The 7,014-nt window shown below is 50.4% G+C and overlaps 1 long non-coding RNA gene across 2 annotated transcripts in view; it reads left to right on the top strand.

The window, feature by feature from the left end:
- Nucleotides 1-942: 942 nt before the first annotated feature.
- LOC137861003 (uncharacterized) overlaps nucleotides 943-7,014 on the top strand; it is a 37,249-nt gene continuing 31,177 nt past the window's right edge. For both annotated transcript variants that reach the window (XR_011099303.1, XR_011099304.1), the window contains exons 1-2: nucleotides 943-1,106; nucleotides 5,983-6,208. This is a non-coding gene — a long non-coding RNA (uncharacterized lncRNA). The remainder of the gene's footprint in view (nucleotides 1,107-5,982; nucleotides 6,209-7,014) is intronic.

Below are 7,014 nucleotides of genomic sequence, written 5' to 3'. Positions count from 1 at the left end.
ATAAAAGGCGATGCTGCATTTTAAGATGTGGTGGTACTAAAAAGCCCTGCCTGTTTCTCTAGCCCCTGGACGTGACTGGTGGTGAACTTTCAGTGATGCTCAGAGGGCGAAGGATGCAGTTCATAGGATGCGGGCCATGGGCTCGTGCCCTGTGCTGCCACATGTGGTGGTGGTGCTTCTGATGAGGAGGAAGGGGGACATGCACGTGATCCTGAGGAAGCCAGATGCGCGTGTGTTCCCCTTCTGGTGTGGCAGGATGATGCTTTAAAGATGTGAGCTGCAGCTCTTCCTCCTGACACTAAAAGAACAGGCTGACAAGCTGCTGTCAGGGAAATGCTGCCTAACTCCCTTTCCCCCAATAATTTCCCTGCAGTGAAACTGCAGTGCAGGGGAATCAAATAGTGACAGAAAACAAGGGGGGATAGATGTTTTTTTTTTTCTTTTTTTTTTTTTTTTTTCAAATGTGCATCTGTATTGGGAGCCATGTGCGCTCCAGTAAATCTCACCAGTTCAAAGAAATGTTTTTAGTGTTCACATCCAACCTTTAATGCTTCCCCCCCTCTGCTTAAGAAACAACAAAGCCTTGAAGATGCTCCCAGCTTGCATAGTATTAAAAAGACAACTTGGCTGAAGTGGAAAACAGCCTCTCATGTTTTCCTTTGGGTTACATGTGAAGAAAGCCACTTTGCTACTCTTTTATGTGGGGCTGTGAAAAGTCCCCTTTGCAAGGTGAGCTGTAAGTGGAGGGGGGGGAAGGAGGAGGCAGAAGAGGGCTGGGATTACAACACATCCTCGTGGCAAGCAGTTTGTGCCCAGAGCTGCCTTGAAATAACCTTGGTGAACGCATTACCATTGAAACCTCCTGGCAGGCTACTTGCCTCGCTTGTTTTACTTAGGTAGTTGGCTGATGTTCACTGATGCTTTCCTTCCCCATCTCTACAGACTGGAGAGGATTTTCTGGGTGTGCAGAGGGCCAAGACGGCTGCAGCTTCCCATCAGCTCCATCCTGCAGGACTGGTGCCTCTCCTCATCAGCCAGTGCTGGGGTGGATGTGTGCACACATGGCTCTGCCACTGTGTAACGCTCACGGTATCTTTCCCTCTAAGGCAAGTTGTCATGGCTGACTTTTTTTGAGACTTTTATTCTAAAAACCCATGTTTGTCATCCTAGCTCCTGCCAGACTTCAATGAGGGTCCCAATAAGAGTTTTTAGAGGGGGATTTCCCTTCTTGTCTTAATCTGACTCTGCACATACAAACAAACCTTTCATGGTTGTTGTCTTTCACATTAGTTTCTGTGCTTGGTAATGCATGTATCCTTGTATTGTTCATAACCCCAAAGAACTCAGCCATACCTGGATATAAATCCCATCCCACCTTCATTCCCCATGCGTCCTGCAGCAGACAGGGAGCCACCGTGCCATCCCTGAGCACCACCTGTCAGCAAATTTTTGGCAGGGGCATGGTGGTTTTGCTTCACAAAACCAGCATGAAAGAAGGGGTTAAGCTAATCTGGTTTGCAGGGAAGGTCTGAGAGGAGGTTGAAGGCAGTACCTGAGCTCTGAAGATTGCTACTCACCAGTCTTCAAAGCTGGTTTTATCCAGAAAAATGAGTTTGGGCTGTGTAGAACAATCTAAAAGCTTGACAGACTAAACAGGGAAGGGAAGTGGGGAATTTAGGGTAAGGGAAACAGTCAGTCAAGGGTACAGACAATGCCTGTGTGACTGCCTGGAGGAGTCTGAGGCTCTGGTTTAGCACACCTGGCGGTGTTGCTGGAGAGGATGCTTCTGTTCAGGGAGGGGATGCTGTGATATCCCTCCCCACAGCACACATAGACAGAAAGCAGAAAGAACTGAGGAGGAACCACTCGTGTCCCTCAGGTCTGCAACCATGACAGGCAGGCCAGCCCTTGGTTAACATTCAAAGCAGAGCATCTTGTTGTTAGGGTGGACACAAATTGCTTTAAGGCAAATCTTCAGGATCTCATTTTGCGTTCCAGAATGTAACAGCTGCTCAGGCGAAGTTTTGCTCAGGAGCTGGAAGCCCTGCAAGGTTTTGCCCATGAGTTCTGGCTTGGGTCATCAAGGTTAATCTAAACAATTGTCTTGGCCTTTACTTCAAACGGCTTAGGTCTGCTTCACTTGGAGATGATTTTTGCCCTGAGATCTATAGGTCTGGATTTTCTTGCTTGTTTTTATTGTTGTTCTTTTTTGAGGGCCTTCTGTTCTCAAAAAGACTAAATAAATAAATAAATAATAATAATGTCCTGGGGTAGAATGGCAGCTAGCTTTCTGCGCAGAGGAAGCAAGGCAGAGAGACTTAAAATACATTAAACACTTTTTTATAAGGTACAGCAAATTTGCTATCATTCAGTCCTCAGGAATTGCCTTGTGCAGGGGAAGAATTGATTGCATTAATGCCAGCTGTAACTCTCTTATTTTTGGTAACAAGGCATCACTAAAGGCAGATTAATTCAGAGCTACGCTCCGATGAGACCAGTGTCCTTTCGCTGGTTTAGGAATCCTCTGTCACCTGGGTTTTGTGTTCAGTGGTGTATGTCAGGAGCCGAGCAATGGCTCAAAGCACGCGCCTGTTCTGCTGCAAGAAGGCATGGGAGGTGTGCCCATATAGGTTAATTATCGAGGGACACCGTCTTCAAGCGCCGTCAGGCTGTTTTTGAATGTGATCGTGACACCTGAGAGGATGATCTTTGAGAGATCAGAGGGAGGAAATTATTCTATTGCTTTGCACTTCTGAGTGCAGTTTGGCTACAGTCAAATTAGCTGCTTCAGCCTGCACTGTCAGTTTGCTCTCATCTCTTTCCTCTTGTTGTATTATTAATAATAAAAATTTAAAAAAATAATAAAATAAGCTAAATACGGTGGTAAAGACCCACCTGCATGGGGCAGGGCTGAAGCCAGCAACAGCCTGCAAGCAATTTTTGACAGTGACCAGCGCCTGAGCATCCCACACAGGGACGTGTCCATCCCTGGGGATGGCAGGAGCTGCCTGAAGGCATGTGGAAGGCAGGGCTAATAGATTTGAGTGAGCTCATCTGCTTCGTGCTCCCTGCCCTCCCTCCCTCCCTCTCTCCTTATGCAGCTGCTTTTAGTAATGAAGCTGGCAGCATTAGAAAGTCACCAGAAGTAGCCCAGCTGCCTCCCTCAGTTCACAGGGAGAGCGACTTTGTAGCTGCTCTCAGTCAGTCCATTAATTGCACATAATAAGGCATTTAGTGACAGAAGGATGGTTGATGAGCCTTAGCTGAAATAACAAGGGCCTGCCAAGAGCTGTGCTGGCTTTGCCGGGGAGGAGTGTGGAGGGTCCTAGCACTGAAGTGCAGATCCGCGTGTCGACGAGAGCAGTGGCAACCTGCTGGTCCCTGACTTGCACGGCACCTCCGTGGCCCAGCACATGGCAGAGAAACAACACCTTGGTGTCTCGAGGCCCACGGCTGGGGCACCTGCAGGTTGTTAAAGCCTGGGCTGTTGTCTCGCAGCCGCCCGTGCAGCTGGCGCATCCCTCACCTGCGAGGTCTGTGCTAGCAGTTGGCAGGTGGTGTTTCTTCGTCTGCGTGAGCGCTTGGGAGTGTCAACATTTCTCCAGGCTAGTTTACTCTTCGTCTTTGCTATGGTTATTTTCTGTTAAACGTTTCAGTCCTGAGCAGCACTGCTTCTTCTAGAGCAAGCCCCAGCTCGGAGGCAGGCGCAGACCTTCCATACCGCACTATCCAACAGCAGCACCTGCCTTTGCTTGGCTCTTCTCCCCTCCCATGACCCTTGGAGGGTGAAGGTTCGGCAGGGAGGAGCAGGGCAGCTTGCTTTGCGGGCATGCCTTGCTCGTGTACGGCTGGAGCAAAGGAAGAGGGCAGGGGCTATGAACATGCAGCGGGGCTGAGGCCCTGAGCAGCACCCTACCCACTGCTTTTGGGTTTGCTCTGCTTGCCTGTGCCTGGCAGCAGGAGCTGGAAAGCTCTCCCTCCTTATCCCTAAAGGCTACAGCCTCCCTCTTCCACTCATAGTCTGGACAGCATTGCTCTTCTAGGATTTGTGAGGTTTTGCCTTAAGCTTTTTAAAGCCTGGTGACTTGTGGCAAACACCACCTGTAAGGCTGAGAAGCTCTGTAGTTTGAGTTTTCCTTTCCTGCAGGGAAATGCGTCTACAAAGCACCTAGCAGCTCAAGTCCTGGGTATATCTCAGCAGATTTCTGCTGGGATGGAGGGAGCGTATGCACAGAAAAACGCAACTTTAGCTGGCAAATAATTTTGGTTTCTTAGGAAAAAAAAAAAAAAAACGGCGGGGTGGGGGAATGTTGTAATTCATTTGGTTGCTGGGTTTTTGGAAGTTTGATCAGGAACCAGCAAAATGTCCATTTTGGAGTGTTACCCTGAGTAGGAGCAGGGATGCTGGAGACAGTGTATGTGTAAAGAAAAACCTGGCCCAAGTCTGACACAGATGTGGATGAGGCTCCCCTGGCTGTGTGATCACTCAGGTGTCAGCAATTTTGGGTGGAGACCCCTGTTAGGAGGGTCAGAGACTTCAGCTTGGGCAGTGGCAATCCTGCTAGGTGCCTGGGCACGTACTCTTAGCTGAGTACTTGTTCTCATGCTGTGCCCTTCAAAGCTATCTCAGAGCCTGTGTTTTCTGTTAAACAACACATTCCTGAGGCTTCTCCAGAGCTGCTTGTGGAGGAATGTTTGGTGGTACCACAACCATCTTGGCTTTCCCACCTCTGCTGGATAAAGCAGACCTCCCCCCAAAAAGCTGACTGTGCTCCTCCTCAAAGGGCGACAGGGCACGGCCACAGATCACAGCCACATGGGCACAATTACAAATAAAAAACGCAGCATCCTGTCTTGGAAACCACTCGGAAAGGGGTCTGCCACTCCTCCCTGCCAGCAGCACAGACAGCTGAGCAAATGGTTGCCCAAAGACATGCACGATAACCTCCTGGCTCTCCCCCTCCGCTCCGCCTCCTGTGCCATGCCCGGGAGGTGCAGGATGTGAGCGCTGCACCCCAGCCTGCTGCAGCTGTGCACATCTCTGCCCCTGGTGTGCTGGGATGGTGTACTCTCACCTGCTGCCCCGTGCTGCTGTAAAACCTGAGCTGAAAAGGTGAAGCCTGGCCAGAATGATGCTAAATGAGCTGAAAATTCAGATCCTCGTGCCTGTCTGGAGCACAGAGCTTCCTGGCATGAGGCTGCTCGCGGTCAGACAGGACCATTGAGGAGAGCCAGCTCTCGGATGTGAAACCCCTGTGGGGAACGGTGATGATCTAGCAAGTGGCCCTTACCTGCTGATCCGTGCTGGACCTCTGCCCCTCACCGCTCTGGATCCAGCTGAGCTTCTGGAAAGGAGGCAGAAGGCAATGCCGAGGGGCTGACAGCTCTGGCCTCAGCCACAGGGCATGAAGGGGCATGTGGGCCTTTGGGTCCTGGCGGCATCAAGCCACTCATCTGGGCAGGTCTGGCGGTGCCCCCTGCTAAGGTGAAGCCAGACACTGCTGGCTGGGGCCTTCCTCTCTGTTGCTTGTAACGCTGCCAGGCTCAGAGAGTTGCAGCTGAGTATTGCCATGCCAAATGTCTGCCCCAGGCTAGCTTTTTCTCTCGTTCCTTTAAACAGAAGCTTCAGCTCAAATGGTTCAGTTGTTCCTCAGAGTGAGGAAAAATATGTTAATAAAAAGTCTCGCTATGCTTGAGAAACACAAGCATCTCCAGCCCCGGTGGGGAGCTCTGCTGCCAGCCCTGCACCTACCTCTAACACAGAGTGGTGAGGCACTGCCCAGCCAGCTGCCCCTGCCGCACACACTGTGTGCCTCTCATGTTTTGGGAGCTGTGAGATGCTGGGCTCTCCTTTGGAGGAGCGTGGAGCTGTCTGAGCATATCAAGTGCTAGATAACGAAACTCATTACCTAGGCATTTTGTATAACGAATAGCAGCAGATCTGTCTCGGTCTCCCCTCTCTCTCCCTCCTCTCTTTTACAGGTCTGCTGTGAAAATCAGATCATTAATATCTGATGTGAACCCAGACACTGTAAACACGAGCTCAAGAGAACAGCCCATGAAGAGATTATTGACCCTTTCTTTGAGGAGCCTGCTGGCTAGGGCACAGAAGACGAGGGAAACAGCCTTGCTTCCTGAATGGCAAGGTTAAAACGATGCTGTGCGTGTGTTCATCAGCGAGGCCCATCCAGCCCAGGTACTAAATCAGGTAGGAAACCCAAAAAGAAAAGCATGCTAATGAACAAAGTCTTCCTTCCCTCTTCGGCGTCAGCTGCTGTTGCTCTGGCCGGTGAGAGGAATTCTAGTTATTCGTTCCTGGCTGCCGGACCTTAGCTTCTGGGCTGTTGTCTCTTATTTGTTTCTGGTTGCCTGGCTCCTCGGAGTGACCTATCCCTTCCTGTGTGTTTCAGTTCTCTGCTGTACAGACAATGCTCTCCCCTCTGCCACCAAAAAATGACAGTAGCACACCCCTGCATGTCTGTGCTAAGGCTGCCTACCAGCTCCTTTCTAGTCAGGCTGCCCCTCTTCTTCACCTGTGTGCGCTAATCCTCAGCTCTGCAGGCTTAACTGTTAATTTTCCACTAGCATATGTCTTCTGGGAAGTCCAGATAGATGAGATCTACTGTACCACCTTTCTCTAGAGAATTATTTCACCAAAACAGTATCACTGCTGCAGAACATGACGTACCTGCTTTAAAGCCCAGCTGGTGTCTGAATTTTATTCACCTTTGTCTTCCATGCAGGCCTTCCCTTAACACAAGGTGTTCAAGGCCTTCATGCTTAGATGCTGCCTGCGTGCATGTGTGCCTATTGCATGCTGTCCTCCTGTCATCTAGTGCTGTAGCTCCTTCTCCCCTGCTTGCTAGGTCCCTGATGAAGCCCTGCTGCCAGCCCCTTGTTTCTGCCTTGTTTTGCTCATCTCTCTGAATGTTGATGTGGATCCTGCCTGCCCAGCCCCTCCGTGCACCTGAGCGTGGCAGCCCTTCCATCCCAGCTGGGGAGGTCCACTTCCAA

Source organism: Anas acuta, chromosome 1 (genome assembly GCF_963932015.1).
Source record: "Anas acuta chromosome 1, bAnaAcu1.1, whole genome shotgun sequence".
NCBI classification, from domain to species: Eukaryota; Metazoa; Chordata; class Aves; order Anseriformes; family Anatidae; genus Anas; species Anas acuta.
Note: the sequence above shows the minus strand (reverse complement) of the source record. Positions and strands in the feature narration are given on the sequence as shown.